Raw genomic sequence first — 18,581 nt, 5'->3', positions numbered from 1 at the left:
TTCTATTTCATAAAAAAATTCTGACATGCAGACTGAAACATGCCCTTTGAATACCAGCAGCAGACTTCCCTGGTGAGCAGTAGCTTTACTACAGTGATCTAATGAGCAACTAGAGTGCAAACATTCAGAATTTATGGCAAATGTGTGACACATCTGAATGCCTTCTTGATGGAACCAAAGTAAAAAACTGAAAGTATTTCCTACTGAGGAGACTGCAGTAAATGAGGAAATTAGTAAACTTCATAACAAATAAATCTCCCAAGATGGCCACCAGAGACAAAAGAGCCCAAATGTAGCCCAAATATCACCAAGATGTAGCCCAAGTATAGCCCAATGACAGAATGTCCCAGAGTGTTCTTAAGAACTACTAGAGCGCTTACTGTCTTACTTATGACAAAAGTAGGGCACACCTGAAGCCATCTTGATTGGAATAAATTGGTAACACTTAAAACATTTAATTTAAAAAGGAACACAATGAGGGGGTTCATTTTGCCATGGAAATTATAATTAGTGCTGAAGAAAGAAAAATTAGGGCACATTTTGAGTGACTTCTCAAATCCTCTTCTATTTCATTAAAAAATTCTGATATGCAGACTGAAACATGCACTTTTAATACCAGCAGCAGACTTCCGTGGTGAGCAGTAGCTTTACTACAGTGATCTAATGAGCAACTAGAGTGCTAACATTCAGAATTTATGGCAAATGTGTGACATATCTGAATACCTTCTTGATGGAATCAAAGTAAAAAACTGAAAGCATTTCCTACTGAGGAGACTGCAGTAAATGAGGAGATTAGGAAACTTCATAACAAATAAAACTCCCAAGATGGCCACCAGAGACAGAGATTTGACCAGAATCACAGAATGTTGAGCTGAAGCAGAAACTCCAACCTGGTTCCCCAGTTGCAAAGTCTGCAGCTCTGGAAGTAACACCACATCCTCTCCCCTAAGTGCAACATTTATTCAAGTGGTCAACTGGATAAAAAAACATAAAGATTAGAAAAAATTTAAAAGTTCTTTGCCGCTATTTGAAAACTCAGAAAATATGTCCTCATTTTAGTTTTTTAGAGCACTAACCATAATTTTGATGCAAATAAGACCCTCTCATATATGTAATTTCTAAAGGAAATGCTCTAGGTATTACAGTTTTGATTACATCAAGATGACGTCAGGCGTTCCACACTTTTGTAATAAATATAGAATGTTAGCAATCTAGTTGTTCATTGGGATACTGTTGAGAGGCAGAGGCCAGGGGCACGGACTCTGAAAATTGAAGGCAGGTAGGAGAGTGGAGGAAACAATTTGACCACACTGGGCAGGCAGGAAGGGCAGTGGCAGCACAACAGACTATGGAGGGAAGTGGAAAGGGGGGAAGGGGCAACAAACCAACAATACAGGACTGGCAAGAGAGGCTGTGGCAATATAATAGACCATTGTGGGCAGAAGTAAGAGGCAGTTGTAGTACAACCATATATGCCAACAGACCCGTTTCAGCCAGGAAACGTCCAATGTTTTTAAGCTCAAATGGGCTTTATTTGATCTGTCTCCTGTCTACAATCTCCTGTTTTTCAATGTAACTCAAAGGGGAAAATCAATGCCCCAGTTTTTTTTCAAAATCTCCCTCTTACCAAGTTCAATATGTTCACAAGTATGGTACATTGGATCGTGGTAGGCAGGAGGAATTGGGGTAGGGACTTGGACTCGGATAACAGAAGACAGGAGGATCATGGAGAGGTGCACCAAACTGACCCTACAGGGCAGGCATCAGAGGTTGCAGCAGCACAATACGCCACACAGGGCATGCGGGACGGGAGTGCAGCACAACAATCCATAGAAAGCAATAGGGAGGGGGCAGGACCATGCACATGGACAACAGAGAACAGAGGGGAAAGAGGCAATGGTAGCTAGCTGACCATAATGGACAGACAGGAGAGAAAGCTGCAGCATAACAGACCATAAAGGGCAGGTGGGACGGATCAGGGGCATTACAATGGAACAGACATGCCAGGAGGGAGGGAATAGGGGTCTGCACATGGAAACAGAGGGCTGGGGGCAAGGGGGCAGGGCAGGAGCAGCAAGATGACCATGGAGGTCAGGCAGGATGGGCACTAGAAACAAGACACACCATGGAGAGCAACAGTGAGACTATGATGGCATACATACAGACCATGGAGGGAAGGTGGGAGGGGGTCAGGGACAGCTAGCTGACCACACAGGGAAGGTGGGAGGGGCCATGGCAGCACAGAGAACCATGCATTGCAAGCGGGAGGGTTAGTGGCAGCACAATGGCTATGATGGGCAAGAAGGAGGGTGCAGGGGCATGCACAAAGGACCATGGAGGATAGAAGGGAGGGTCAGGACCTGGACACAGACAAGAGAGTTCAGGGGAAGGGGCCTCACAACAGACCGCGTGGGGCAGGCAGGAGGAGCAGTTGTAGCACAACAGACCAGGGAGGGCAGAAGGGTGTGGCAGTAAAATGGACCATGGAGGCCAGGAGGAAGGGGATAGGGGCATGGCATGTGGACAGGCAGGGTGGAGGTGGCAGGGACAGGTTACAGTCATCTGACAATGCTATGCAGGTGGGAGGGGAGTGGCAGCTCAACAGAACACTCAGAGTACATAGGAGTGGCAGGTCAATGGAACATGGTGGGCAAAAAGGTTGGAGCAGGGGCATGCACAAAGACATCGAAGGGCAGGGGGAAGGAGAATGGGGCAGCAAGCTAAGCACAGAGGCTAAGCAGGAGGTCAATGATGGGCCATAGAATTGGGCAATGGAGGGCAGGAGGAGTGGACTGGTACATCATGCTAAATGGAGGGCAGTGGCAGCACATCAGACCATGCATGGCAGGAGGGAGGAGGCTAGTCCTTGGATTCAGACAACAGAGGATAGGGAGGAGGTGGATGGGGCAGCAAGTTAACTGTTCAGAGAAGGTGGGTATTGGGAACTTTATTGTTTTTAAAATGTGTGTCTGTGCGAACTACTTAAAATATGAACAAGTATGCAGCATAATCTCACTTTTATTCAGGAAGAAGAGGACGTTTGTGACTGTGACTCCGGGCTCACTGGGCAGAAACACCCCCTGACCCTCCACCCCCATCGCAAAATGTAATGCCTGTGAAAAGGGTAGGTGGACGCATTGTTATATAGAATATAGTCCTGAGAGCACGATTGAAAATGAAAACTAGATATAGTATATGGTATAAACTATGCACCAAAAAGTGTGATATAAGATAAACCGGGGCGTGAAATATAATATGCAATACATTGTGCGCAATGACAGATTTATTGGAGAGCGCGAGATAGCACAGGCACTAGCGCGTGCTATGCGATATGCGCCTTGGAGTGTAATATGCACAGGGTAGTGTTGTGTAACCTAACTAGTCTCTAAAGTTGTAATATAAAATATGTGCTGGGGAGTGTAACGTTGCATATGCACTGTGACAAAGATATGGATCCCAGATTGTAATATGTATGGCATAGCGCTGTGCGTTATAACATAGGCATCGAAGAAGGCACGTTAGATGGGGTAATATAACCTGTGCGAAGGCAAGTGTGGAATGACATATTCAAGGGGTGGTGTTACAGTGCACATGGGCTAGAGAGTGTCATAGCATATGCACTAGCTGGTGGAATACATCACAGAGGTGTGTTGTACTCTGCGGGCACTGGTGGGTGTAACACAGCACTGGCCTCAGCCAGGAGCACGCTGTGACTCTCAAGTGAGGTTTGTCTACTTTCCAGAGAGTAAAATCAAAAGTATTACACATCCGGCGGTGGATGTGTGTTTTATTAACCGTGAGAGGGCTTTCTTGCATAGTTTGGTCGAATTTTTGTCGAATCCCCTTTGAATGGCTTGGTGTGCGTGTGTATTAAATGTGCCCGTCAATAGCTACCCATGTTTGTATAAATAAACGACAAAGGTGTCTACTTGGAGAGTACCCACCGGCGGGGGCGCCGGGATTAAGCACGGTAGGGGGTCAGACACGTTAGAGCTTCACTAGCGGTGTAAATACATTCCACGTGGATTCATTGTATGCATAGTCGCCTTTAAATGAATATCACGCAAATCGTCATGGTGATAGGTACATACGGTTTGTCCAGCATGTCCTAGGTGTTTCTATAAATATATAATTTTTTAAAATAATAAAAAACAAAGGCCGGCCCGGGGGATGGGGTCACCGGGGCCATAAGTGGCCTGAGGAGGGGGGCAACGCAGTCCCCCTCCTAAAGAATAAAAAGGCTCCCTTCCAAATTTATTTTTTTCAACTAAAAAAATTAGGGTGCAGGCCCAGGGGGATGGGATCCTGAATGGGTTCCCTAGGGCCAATACATTAGAAAAAGAAGGGGGGGCCACACAGCCCTCCTTCTTAAAAAAATAAAATAAATAAAAGACTGGCATCGCACCGGAGGCCACGCCCCCTCCTTGCAGCACTCTGCAAACGCAACCCTGGCCAGTTGTAAGTTGGGGAATCAATTCCCTTTCAATACTGAGGGTCCCTGAGGGCCAACTAGCCCAACAGGTATCTCCAGTATGCGCCAGGGAGCTGCGTTGCAGACATGTGTTCTGAGGCCACGCCCCTTTTTACACCTTTATGCAACGCAGCTCTGTGGTGCTTACTGGAGGTACCTAGAGGGCTAGTTTGACCCTAGGGACCCTTAGGATTCAAGGGGACTTAATCTATCAACTTAGAACGACCACAGGGCGCATTTACACAGTGGTGAAGGGAGGGGACGGGGCCTGAGGTGACGTGTGCAAACATGCCCTGTGGCGCGTTTTGAGATGGGGAAATAATTCCCTTTCAATCCTGAAGGACCCTGGGGGCCAACTAGCCCACCAGGTGCTTCCAGTAAGCGCCACTGCTCTGCGTTGCAGAGAGGTGGTGCAGGCCGTGCCCCTTTTTACACCTCTCTGCAATGGCGCTTACTGGACGTACCTAGTGGGCTATTTTGCCCCTAGGGACTGTCAGGATTCAAGGGGACTTAATCTCCCAACTAAAAACGGCCACAGGGCGTGTTTACACAGTGGTGAAGGGAGGGGACGGGGCCTGAGTTAACGTGTGCAAACACGCCCTGTGGCGCGTTTTAAGTTGGGGAAATAATTCCCCTTCAATCCTGAGGGACCCTGGGGGCCAACTAGCCCACCAGGTGCTTCCAATAAGCACCACCGCGCTGCATTGCAGAGAGGTGGTCTAGGCCGTGCCCCTTTTTACATCTCTCTGCAACGCAGCTCTGTGGCGCTTACTGGAGGTACCTAGTGGTCTAGTTGGACCCTAGGGACCCTCAGGATTCAAGGGGACTTAATCTCCCAACTTAAAACGGCCACAGGGCGTATTTACACAGTGTGGAAGGGAGGGGACGGGGCTTGAGGTGACGTGTGCAAACACGGCCTGTGGCGCATTTTAAGAGGTAGTTTTAATCCCCTGCCCTATTATTTACTAGGGGCTTACAGAGGAGGTCATGCTAATCACAGGTGGACCCCAACGCATAGTGTTCCGTAGTGAATGTAGTTGTTTTCACTGTATTCTGAGTGTCTTTTAACATAGCATTGGCTCTAGGACTGGTTAGTCAGACTCAGTTACCACCAGTATCCGTCTGAAAAAGTTGAGGGTACAGGATAATTTTGCAACAAGGCTTTTTTCTGCTCTTCTGTTTGTTCTTTCTGCACGTTATCCTTCTTCCTGCACTTTTTTTCATCTGTGAGGACTTTTGTTACTTCTTTCTGCATTTCTCTTTTTTCTTTCTGTGCGTTTTTTCTTCTTTCTTCACATGTCCTATCTCTTTAAGCATAGTTAGAAATTAGCATTTAAAAAATCTTTGAAATTCACTGAAAAAGCCATAGGTTTCAGGCACGTTATAGTTAGGAATTAGCATTTAAAAAACCTTAGAAAATTTTTGTTTCTATTTTTGAATGTGTGTATCAAAGGTTATATTAGGGGGAGAGGAGGTCTGCCACTCTATCACAAGGATGATGTCATCAGTGATGTCATGAGTGATGTCACTGACCATGTCATGAGTGATGTAATATGTGACGTCATCAGCAGTTCATTGTGGGCACGTGAGTTATAGTTAGCTGAACTAACTATAACGGGGGAATTTCAATGGTTTTGTATGAGTGAAAAGTCCAGCAAACTACAACGCCCCTGAAAGCTATGGTTTTTTCAGTGAATATATATATATATATATTCACTTAAAAACCATAGGTTTCACACATATTATAGTTAGGTGGATATTTCACTCATACAAAACCATTGAAATTCCCCCGATATAGTTAGTTCAGCTAAATCCAGTGCTCATGACGTCACATATTTCATCACTCATGACATGGTCAGTGGCATCACTCATGACATCACTGATGACATCATCCTTGTGATAGAGTGGCGGTCGCGCGAGTTATAGTTATCTGAACTAACTATAACGGTGGAATTTCATTGGTTTTTTACGAGTGAAATGTCCACCTAACTATAACATGTGTGAAACCTATGGTTTTTTAAGTGAATTTGCAAGGTTTTTTAAATGTTAATTCCTAACTATAATGTGCCTGATACCTATGGTTTTTTAAGTGAATTTGTACGGTTTTTTAAATGCAAATTTTTCAAAAAAACCCAATTTTTTTTTAATGGTTTTTCACCGTGCGCGCACCCCGCGATTTAAAAAAAAAAAACAAAAAAAATGTTTTTTCACCCTTCAGGGTCCTTTAGGGACCCCCTGACAAAGGCTAGAGGGTCAGGAACTCTCTACCCTGCCCCCTTTTCACGTTCGCCACCTCTCTTTTTCACTCTCGCACCCACAACAAACAAAATGGCGACTGACACTTCCTGATTTCGACCGATTCAAACATTGACTGACATGTAACCACCAATCAGAATTCCGCTCGCGCACGTTAGGGTGCGCGCACGGTGCGCGCATGGTGCGCGGCTATAGATATGTATGTGCTTTTAAATGCAATTTTCTCAGGAACTACTAAACAGATTGACTCCATATATGCAAAAGGCACTTCCCTGACCTGAGGACTACCTCTCTGCCAAATTTCAAGTAATTCTGTTCAGCCGTTCGGGCTGTACCTTCGACTAAAGGTCCTATGGGAAAATGCATGGGCAAAACGCGTTTTGGGACCCCCCTTTTTTCTTGGCCCCAGCTTGACGAATCACCCCGAGACTTTCAGGGTAGGAGCTGAGCGGAGCGCCCCATTAGTTTTGAAAATTTCACGAGGATTCGTCAACCGGCGCCAAAGTTATTCAAAATAGAATTTTCAGATTTCCTATGGAAACACGGTCCTAATAACTATCTACTGGCGACCGCAAGTAGATAATATATATATATGCTGGCTTCTGCGGTGGCAGTGTGTGTTTTTCTCCAAGGGATTGGATTTCCTCAGCCCGCCTCCAGAAGTAAGCTATACAAGGGCTTCTGTGACTCACAGCTCGTGACTCCACGAGGAGCAGGTCACATTGTTTTCCTGTTTGTGGCCCAGTGGAAACTTGGTTTTGAGGCTGGGATGTTATGGGGACTCGGGGAAGCGTTTATTTTGTCATCAAGGAAAATTTCAATATCGGACACTCTGCGCCAAAATCCTGCACAGGAAACATCCATTCGGACTGTCATTTACGACTCCATCCCCTCGCAGTATTGTTTCCAGCAAGGTGCTACCTGGGAGATGCAGTATCTACAGCACTCCCGCTATTGCTGGTCATGTGGCAGGGGGGTGTCAGAAGCTCCCGCCAATGGGAGAATGCAGGATTAATTAAGGACACAGGTGTGGCAGCACTTTGATTAACAGCGGCGTCCGAAGAAGGCTGAAGGCAGCCGAAATGCATCACGCCATATGCTGGGTTTAAATAAATGCTTCCAAAGAAATCCCCTGTGTGGACTCTACCTTTCGTGAATGGAGGGGTTTTGGTGTATTATTTCGCGCCGGCCAGTGGCGTGTATAGAGGCCCCATCCTACAAGTTGGCTGAGGAATTGCTGGCTTCTGCGGTGGCAGTGTGTGTTTTTCTCCAAGGGATTGGATTTCCTCAGCCCGCCTCCAGAAGTAAGCTATACAAGGGCTTCTGTGACTCACAGCTCGTGACTCCACGAGGAGCAGGGCACATTGTTTTCCTGTTTGTGGCCCAGTGGAAACTTGGTTTTGAGGCTGGGATGTTATGGGGACTCGGGGAAGCGTTTATTTTGTCATCAAGGACAATTTCAATATCGGACACTCTGCGCCAAAATCCTGCACAGGAAACATCCATTCGGACTGTCATTTACGACTCCATCCCCTCGCAGTATTGTTTCCAGCAAGGTGCTACCTGGGAGATGCAGTATCTACAGCACTCCCGCTATTGCTGGTCATGTGGCAGGGGGGTGTCAGAAGCTCCCGCCAATGGGAGAATGCAGGATTAATTAAGGACACAGGTGTGGCAGCACTTTGATTAACAGCGGCGTCCGAAGAAGGCTGAAGGCAGCCGAAATGCATCACGCCATATGCTGGGTTTAAATAAATGCTTCCAAAGAAATCCCCTGTGTGGACTCTACATTTCGTGAATGGAGGGGTTTTGGTATATATATATATATATATATATATATAACCTACTAGTTATAGTTAGGACCAAGATTCCATAGGAAGAGCATTCTTTGTTTTGCTTATAACTTTGGCGTTGTTTGATCAATCTTCATGAAATTTTCCAAGCTAATTCTTTGTTCATATTAGCTCCTATGCTGAAAGTTCGGGGGTGATTCATCAAGGAGGGCCGAGAAAAAAGGGGGGTCCCAAAACGTGTTTTCTCTATATTAATTTACATAGGAAACTTTAGACCAGGCTACAGGTCAAATGGGTGAATGGAATTACCCCACATTTGGCAGGGAGAAGGAGCTTGGTCTAGAAAGCACGTTTTTGTTTATTTGGTGTAAATCCGTTCAGTAGTTTTTGAGAAATATCAAAATTTACAGATATCGATATTTGGGAATTCTGCCATCTAATTGACTGAGGCGTTACGAGCACGAGCTTGCTGCTTATTGGCTGCGAGTGATGCGAGCGGTTGCAACTAGGAAGTGTTGGCAGCATTTTGTGATTCTGTTGAAGCGAGTAAGGGGAAATAGGGTGAAAAGAGTAGGAAAGAGGAGGGTAGAAGCGCTGTGAGATCTGTGGGGTTGTTAGTGTGTGCTATACAGGGAGTGTGAAGCAATGTATTCACCCCTACCGGTGTGAAAGTGCTGTTTTGCCCAGAGTGAGATGGTGCTGAGGTGAGGTGCCGGTGCACTCGGAGATGAAACCTTGAGCTGATTGCTGTAAACTGATGTGCTCTGCATGCTGTAGCATACTAGCTACTGTAGCATAGCTGTGCAAGTGGTGTTAGTATGGGTTTAGATTATAGCGGGAGTGGGAAACAAACTACTCACCCTACCAGTCTGAAGACTCGAATGGAGTGTTTTAGCAAGCAGGAATAAAGAAATAATCGTGAAGAATATAATGCAGAATGTTGCAATGCCACAGAAGACAAATGGTGAAATCAGCTGTGTTTAAGAAAGTGGCAGTGTGGGATAAAGCAATGGAGTCTGCAAGTTATATTAAAAATGTGTTTATTTAAGTGCCATGAATGGACCCACTGGTGCAAGAGCTAAGGCATCCAGCTGAGGCAAACTCCAACCGCATCTGCTGTATTCAAACCTAAGCTCCTGCATCAGTCAATTCCACATTACATGTTACAGTTCCATGTGACATAAACAATACCTATTAGACATGAATGACTGTAAATTGTAGAATGAAAATAAAGGTAGGATATGATTACTACACTGTGCCAACCAGTTTCTAAACAATGCCGTGTTTTTTGATCTTGATCGCCAGCTCGTGAGCAGAGGCTGAGGATGAGCTAATTTGTGTGAAAGGGCTTTGTGGATAACAGGCAGGCAGAGAGACTTGTGTACAAAGAATAGACATGGTTTCAAAATGGATGTCGGGTTTAGGCTAATTTAGCAAGTAAATAGCGCATTTGCATAGGCCATACATCACCCATCCCTGGTTAGTCTGGAGACGTAAGGGGTAATAATGAAAACAGAGTTCAAATTCCCAAGCATACTTAGAAAGTTATTATATGAAAATAGTTCAATTGAAGTGTATTTAAAAAATGTATAGGAAAAAGTCCTAAAAGTTGGAAAAAATCAATCCAAGAATAAAGTGAAATTCTTACAAGTCTTGGAGATTGCAGTCCGGAAGATCTTCAGTGGCTTGAGATGCGTAATGTTCCAAGAGGCGATTGTTGCCATTGTGTGAGAAAAGCGAAGCGATCCAATTCATATCCTCGAAGAGACACTAATGTTCCTCGAATGTTGGAGCGGCAATTTGAATTGGCAGGCAATCTGCGATGTTGTCAAAGGTCGCACGTTGCAGAAGATCTTTCGCGGCTGCGCAGAAATCCCAATCCTGCCAGGATACCTTTTTGTGTTGCATCCGACATTGCTCCACTGCCCGAACAATCAAGTTCATGGTTTTCAAGATACTCCATTACCTGCTGGATATCAGGAGAATTTGCTGGGATGTTGGCAAGACATAGATCCATTCGCCAGTCGAATGGGCAAGGTTTGCAATAATAAGATGGTTGCACGCAGATTGTATATGTGTAAATAAATGTCATGTTGTAGCTGGCTCCGATAATAGATAGAGGCAGGCAGCCAAAAAGTTGTTCAATTTTTTCACGGTATTGATGTAGCTTTGCGTAGAGGCGTAGTCTGTCGGACATGCTTGTAACCACAGGGAGCGCAGCTAAAATAGTAGTAGGATGGCCGCAAACAGAGCGAGAATTATGGGCACTGTTCCTGTTATTCCAGAGACGGTCGAATGAATGAAGTCTGGTATTATACCAAAAACAGTTTGAAAGCCCGTGACAAGGCTGGTGGAGTCAGTGTTAAAAAAGTGTGCCAGTGCTTAAATGTCAGATGTGTTGAAAATTGTGTAACAATTCACAAAGTGTAATGGGAGGTTCGTATTTAAAAGGTAGTGTATTTTACTTGAAGTTCGTGCTATCTGCAGTCGATAAATTACTTTTGGAGAAGTGAGGGACACTTCTGTTTGAAACAAAAGCGCTTTCAGTTTGATAAAATCTGTTTTCAAAGTAGGTATTGAAGGCCAAGTTGAACTTTGGGAGTTACTTTGTGTGGGTGGGAATAGAGATTGCCACAGGAAGTTATCTGGTTTGAAACAGTAAGGACATACGGTATGCCAACTCACATTGCGTAGCAGTCCATGTTATTAAGAAGCAGTTAGCTGCCGTTAGAAAGCTGTGTGAATGTTGGTCTGATTGTGGGAGTTTGAGTGCTTTTAAGAAAGCACGCAAGGTTGAGGGCTGTAAGGTTAGAAGTGTCGTGCAGTTGGACATTTTTGCATAGTAATAAATGACTGCCATTGTGGTCCCACTTTTCACCTGTGAGAAAGTTCTGTATCCTCTTTAACAAAGCGATATGTAAATGGGAGAAGCCACTGCTCGTAAATAAATGCGCTACCTTATATAATCACATACAACATGACAAACAACATGTACACCTAGCAGACACAACGACACTACATACTGTGGGAACCGTGGCTAGCCATGTTCACAAACCAAACATAGCACCTCTGCCACACAATGCAGAATGAGGTGAGAGATGGGAGCAAAGTATGTGCGAAGGTGGCAAGTGATTCTCTATTATAAAAGTATACAATGCAAAGTGTTGCAGGGATGTGCCGGACAGACTTGAGTATGCAGAGCACAGACATGTACATGTCAACATACACTGATGGTCTATTGAGTGAAGTGGACAGTGGACGCAACCATGATAGTGCAGTCAGTAGGGAAGATTACGAAAACATAGCGCATACGTGCCCCCCCCCCAAAATCTTTAGCGTAGTGGGCTGGCTCGGCGTACGCAATGCTAGCGTAGGGGTATGAATAAAAGGCACATTTCTCTGGGTGTGGTTCTCTTTCGGAATGGCGAACATGTCTGTCAGGTCTGGGTAGCTTACACCGCCACGAGGCTGACGCCGTGAGCAAAGGTGGCTGCGGGAATAATGTTCTCAGCCTGCTGGTACCCAGAAACCGTCATGGCCGCTGTGACTCACATATGCCCCACAGTTCACCTTTCGACACCGCCGTATGTGAAAGAGGGCCTACCACGTGCTGGCGGAAGCTTTTTGGCCGAGGTCTGCGAGCTGGGAAGGCTCCTGAGATCAACGCTGTCTACTGCGACACAGGCAGACAGCGCCCAGCCTGAGGCCCAGCACCGTGGAGTTCTCAGTATACTGCTAACACAGTAGTCCAACAGGTACCAACAGTGGAACGGTGTCTTGATCCCACAATGGACAATGTTAGAAATGCATCTGAGAGTGCACGAGGCGTAACCAACTCTAGGTCCCAACAGTGGAACGGTGTTATGATCCCACAATGGATGATGTCCGATATTACCTGCTGCTTGTTGGTTTTCACAGAACTCCCTCCGTTGAGGTGCATCAGACTCTGTGCTTCCGTAGCTAATTGCTGCACAGGATCATTGGGCTTGGCTGACTGCAATCGCTGGAGTACACCTCGGTACAGCAGGTCCGAACAGTGAAACGGGGTCTGGATCCCACAATGTACGATGTTAGAACTACATCTGAGAGTGGAGATGAAGGTACTCCCTTCGACCAGGTGTAACCAACTCTAGGTTCCAACAGTGGAACGGTGTCTTGATACCAAAATGGACGATGTGCGATATTACCTGCTGCTTATTTTTCACATAACTCCCTCTGTTGAGGTGTATCACACTCTGTGCTTCTGTAGCTAACTGCTGCACATGAATATTGGGCTTGGTTGACTGCAGTCGGTGGAGTACACCGCGGTACAGCAGGTCGGAACAGTGAAATGGGGTCTTGATTCTGTGATTGTGGATGTCAGAAGTTAAAGTCTGTGATCTGTGTGTACCCCCTCCGACAAGGTGCAACCAACTCCGTGCTCTCGAATCCAATGGCACGTGGCTGTGAGGCATTAATGACCACTGCCTCTGGCCTACACTGCGGTCAGCAGGGCTCACAATTCAGATTGAGTGGTTATTTTTTAATTACAAAATTCAGTAGGCAACTAACTACAACATCTATTGAAATATACACAATAGCCTTTTAGTATACTTGCTTGAAGAACTTTTTTTAGATGACTTATAGGTCTAGTACAATGACCAAATTCTTCTTGGTAGTGGTAAAGAACACTGAATAACAGTTTACACTGTGGACAACAGAGATCGCAATTCGAATTGTTTTGATTTAGTTATTGCACAGTTTTTTATAATTTATGTTGTTGTATTTTGTGAAGAGGAAGTGAGAAAAAGTATTCATGGATGACTGTGCTCACTACTGCCTTCAATTTACACTGCAGACAGCAGTGTTCACAATTCAGATCGAGTCGCTATTGTAGATGACTCAGTACTGTAGGCAAAAGACATTTCTCCAGTGCGCTCAGTCCGCACCACGCATACGCATCATCACAGGGTCCGCACACAGTTTTGGTTGCTTCGCGTACGGCAAACAGGACAGCTCAAGTCAATGCCACGTGGCTGTAGGCCCTTGCTGACCGCTCTCTGGCCTACACTGCAGACAGCAGTGTTTATAAATCAGATCAAGTCGCTATTGCAGATGAGGCAGTCCTGTAGGCAACAGACATTGTTCCTAGTATGGCCCACCCGCAACACGCATCATCGCTGGCTGTGCACATGCTGAATGCTTTTGATGTGGCTATCTGAGTGCACTAGACCTGATGAACCCTTTATGATACAATTTTTTTGTGTATTATTTCAGATCTACTGTCTGTATCTCAGTATACAACAAGTTATGGTTCTTTTATGATATAATCTTTTCTGTATTATTTCACATCTAGTGTCCCTACCTTACTGCAGCACAAACTATTGACCCTTTTATTATTAAATCTCTATGTGTGATCCAATGATTACTGTTGTAATTGATGGTAGCAGCAACCATTACCGAGGGCTGGGTTACACTCACCCCACACGCATTCAGCACAGACGTCACTGGATATGTGACCCTGGTATTAAAAAGAAGTCGAGCGTACGTGGCCGTACCCACTTCCACTATCTATCTGTGTCCGTGCGTTCATTATCTATGCATGATACGGCCCCTGGGCCATACCACATTACATTGTGCTGTGGACAGCGCATGCAACCATGTTACCTCTGGCAGTGGGGAAAACTTCTGTTATGTAGCTTTTAGATGCATGGCTATCACAGGTGGAAGGCTACTTTACAGAGCATGAATATTGATGAAGATGATGGCTGCATGTTGTGTGTAGTGTCAGATATGTGTACATAGCAAAAAGTTTTCAAAAAATCTCTCTAAGCAGAAGAGGAATCTCTCATCAAACACTGTAGAGAGAATGACTAACATGGGTGGGGCCCTCCAGCTGTTACAATGGGAAATGTTATGAACCAATCAAATGCTTTTCTTTAAGGTCACATGGCAATCGCACACCGAGCGATCACCTGATGTGATTTTGAGAAAATATATTTACCATAATATAACTTTATTAGTTAGAAATATATAAATGTTTAAAATATTTTAGATTATTGCTTATTTAGATATAGTTTTGAGACAAAAAACAAAAAACAAATGAGGGAATGGTGTACCCGGTGCGACACCATACGTCTATGACGTAACACAGGGCCTGGCAGCGTGCACTCGTCGCATACGCAAAGCGCAGCTGGCGCGAGCCCATATGTACATGACGTAAGGCTTGGTACTGCGTACCCGTCGCATACCAAAGTAGCAGCTGGCACAGCCACATACGCATATGATGTTATGCGGGATGCGGTGCCACGAACCCGTCGGATACAAAATGCGCATCCTTTACGAGTTTAGCAATATGGCAGATATGATTTGCGTACTGATGGAGCTTGGTACACTACCGTTACGGGACTTCAGTTTTCTAAAAAAAAAAAAAGATATAGATACTTTTTTTTGAAGATATAAAACATTACATATTTTTAAAAATTAATTTAAAAAAAGGATAATAGAGTTTCAAAATATTACCCAAAAAAATAGAAAAAATATAGGTTTTTATAAATATTAAAATATGAAATTAACATTTAAAAAACTTTTGAAATTCACTGAAAAAACAATAGGTTGTACAGACGCTATAGGTAGGAATTAGCATTTAAAAAACCTTTGAAATTCACTGAAAAAACCATAGGTTTTACAGACGTTATAGTTAGGGATTAGCATTTAAAAAACCTTAGAAATTCACTGAAAAAACCATAGGTCTCAGGGATGTTATAGTTAGTTCGATATTTGACTCATATAAAACCAGAGAAATTCGCCCATTATAGTTAGTTGAGCTATGCACTGGTGATGATGTCACATATTACATCACTCATGACATGGTCAGTGACATCACTGATGACATCACTGATGACATCTCAAATGACATCAGTGATGACATCACGGATGACATCATCCACATGATAATCTGATGCACATACTGATGGCCTAATATAAACTTTGATACACGCACTCTAAAATAAAGACTTCTATTTTTGAAACCATACACACAACAATGCCAGATGCTACATACCACCCACTATTTCCTAGGTCTACACTCACATCCACTCACTTATACAAGCAGTTACTCATCAATACAGTACTATAATATGCACTCATACACCTGTCCATACAGTCACAGTCCGCCACTCATCCATAGAGTTACTCACTCACCTAGTCAGTGATGCAAAGAATCAATCACATAGCCATTTACTCATGTATAGAGTTATACACACAAACTGCGTTATTTATACACACAAAGATTTTTTGGCAAAAACGTACCTGTTGTGGGCTTCCTCCATACCAGGCACCTTTTGGTTGTTGATGTTAAGCAGCCCCGCCTGAGCCCTGGTGCCTCAAAGCACCCCTGCAGCGACGCCAACCGACGCCACTGTTGAAGGGATGGGTGCCTTTTGTTTGGAGATACTCAGTGTCAGCAAGGAAGCAATCTCTGCGGCACTACCCACTGTGGTTTTATTATAAACATTGTGAATGTGGGGCAACGACAGATCACTGTAGAATGAATATGGCACTGCAAGTACCATAATGTCACGGTTTGTGGCCACGCCCACGGAGGCGAAGTACAAAGTTAATATTTAAGTGCCTGAAATTGCCGTGCCTTACAGTTCATCAATCCATCGCCTCTGAAGAAGTGGACATACACGAAACGCGTCAGGCTGCTTGGACATTACTCCTGTGCTGGCGAGCATTAATCCTTGTTGTTCCCTCCAAGTAAAGATTTTTGTGCAAAAACTTACCTGTTGTGGGCTTCCTCCATACCAGGCACCTTTTGGTTGTTGATGTTAAGCGGCTCCGCCTGAGCCGCGGAGGGAGCCCTGGTGCCTCAAAGCACCCCTGCAGCGACGCCAACCGACGCCGCTGTTGAAGGGACGGGTGCCTTTTGTTTGGAGATACTCAGTGTCAGCAAGCTCTGCGGCACTACCCATTGTGGTTTCATTATAAACATTGTGAATGTGGGGCAACGACAGCTCACTGTAGAATTAATATTGCACTGCAAGTACCAACATGCCACTGTGTGTGGCCACGCCCACGGAGGCGAAGTACGAAGTTAATATTTAAGTGCCTGAAATTGCCGTGCCTCACAGTTCATCAATCCATCGCCTCAGAAGAAGTGGACATACACGAAACGCGTCAGGAGGTTTGGACATTACTCCTGTGCTGGCGAGCTTTAATCCTTGTTGTTCCCTCTAAGTAAAGATAAAGATTTTTTGGCAAAAACGTACCTGTTGTGGGCTTCCTCCATACCAGGCACCTTTTGGTTGTTGATATTGATATATATATATATATATATATATTCAGTGAAAAAACCATAGGTTTCACACACGTTATAGTTAGGAATTAGCATTTAAAAAACCTTAGAAATTCAGTGAAAAAAACCATAGGTTCCACACATGTTATAGTTAGCTGGACATTTTACTCGTAAAAAAACATTGAAATTGCCCCGTTATAGTTAGTTCAGCTAACTATAACTCGCGTGCCCGCAATGCACTGCTGATGACGTCACATATTACATCACTCATGACATGGTCAGTGACATCACTCATGACATCACTGATGACATCTCAAATGACATCACTGATGACATCATCCAGTGAATGTGTGTTTTTCTGAAAATTAAATATGTTTTATATATGTATATCTCAAGGTCGATGAAAGAATAAATGGGTATATTACTGTCTAAATGGATGATTTCTTATTGAAAAATTGATTGTGTAACTGACTGATTAAGTGTATCATAGTGAATACATGGCTTAGTGAGTAATGTTTAAATATATAAATATCTGTATCAGTCTCTCACTTTGTGTATAAGTGGCTGCATGGGTTGGTGAGTATCTACATGGGTGTCTATATAGGATATTAGTTGGTTTTTTGAGTATCAGTATGAGTGTCTGCATGGTTCGGTGGGGGGTATTACGTAGTGCATAGGTGCATGAATGATTGACTCACTGTTTGTATGTGTTGATCAGAGCATGTGTGCAGGACTGCATGGGTGGATGAGTGTGTGTATGGGTGTGTTAGTGAGTGAATGACTGTCTCAATAGTGTCTTTATGAGTAACTACATATGTTTTAAACTAGTATATGTGACTATTGGTGTAAATAAGTGAGTATATGTGAGAGTGAGACATTGGAAGAGTTCCTGTATGAATAAGTATGTGTTTCTATAAGTGATTGTTTAAAAGACTAAGTATGTGTAAGTTTCCGTAGAAGTAAGTGTGGTGGTGTGTGAATAACTGTATATGCAAGTAAATGTATGTTTTATTCTTTATTAGCATGGGTGACTATGTGTGTGAGTAGCTCTATGGATAAGTGGCATTGTGTAACAGGATGTATAGGTGTATGAGTACATATGATAAGTGAGTACATGTATGAGTGACTGTATTGAACTGTTGGTGAATGAATGGATGTGTATGTGGATCTTAGAATTACTGAAGAGGTTGTTGTAACTGTTATTGGTATGTCCATTCTTTTGTAAATTTTAGTCTCTATTTTTGTATGTGTGTATCAAAGGTTATATTAGGGTGAGAGGAGGTCTGCCACTCTATCACAAGGATGATGTCATCAGTGATGTCATTTGAGATGTCATCAGTGATGTCATGAGTGATGTCACTGACCATGTCATGAGTGATGTAATATGTGACGTCATCAGCAGTGCATTGCGGGCGCGCGAGTTATAGTTAGCTGAACTAACTATAACGGGGCAATTTCAATGGTTTTTTACGAGTAAAATGTCCAGCTAACTATAACATGTGTGAAACCTATGGTTTTTTTCACTGAATTTCTAAGGTTTTTTAAATGCTAATTCCTAACTATAACGTGTGTGAAACCTATGGTTTTTTCACTGAATTTCTAAGGTTTTTTAAATGCTAAGTCCTAACTATAACGTGTGTGAAACCCATGGTTTTTTCAGTGAATTTGCAAGGTTTTTTAAATGCTAATTTTTTTTTTTTTCTTCTATTTTTTCTAACATATTTTTATTTTAATTTTCTTACCTTTTATAAAGACTATGATTAAATTTTTAAAATTCTTTAAT

The sequence above is a fragment of the Triturus cristatus genome, chromosome 5_2, assembly GCF_964204655.1.
Source record: "Triturus cristatus chromosome 5_2, aTriCri1.1, whole genome shotgun sequence".
In the NCBI taxonomy this organism is placed as follows: Eukaryota; Metazoa; Chordata; class Amphibia; order Caudata; family Salamandridae; genus Triturus; species Triturus cristatus.
The sequence above is the reverse complement of the archived record's forward strand: the minus strand, read 5'-3'. Positions refer to the sequence as shown.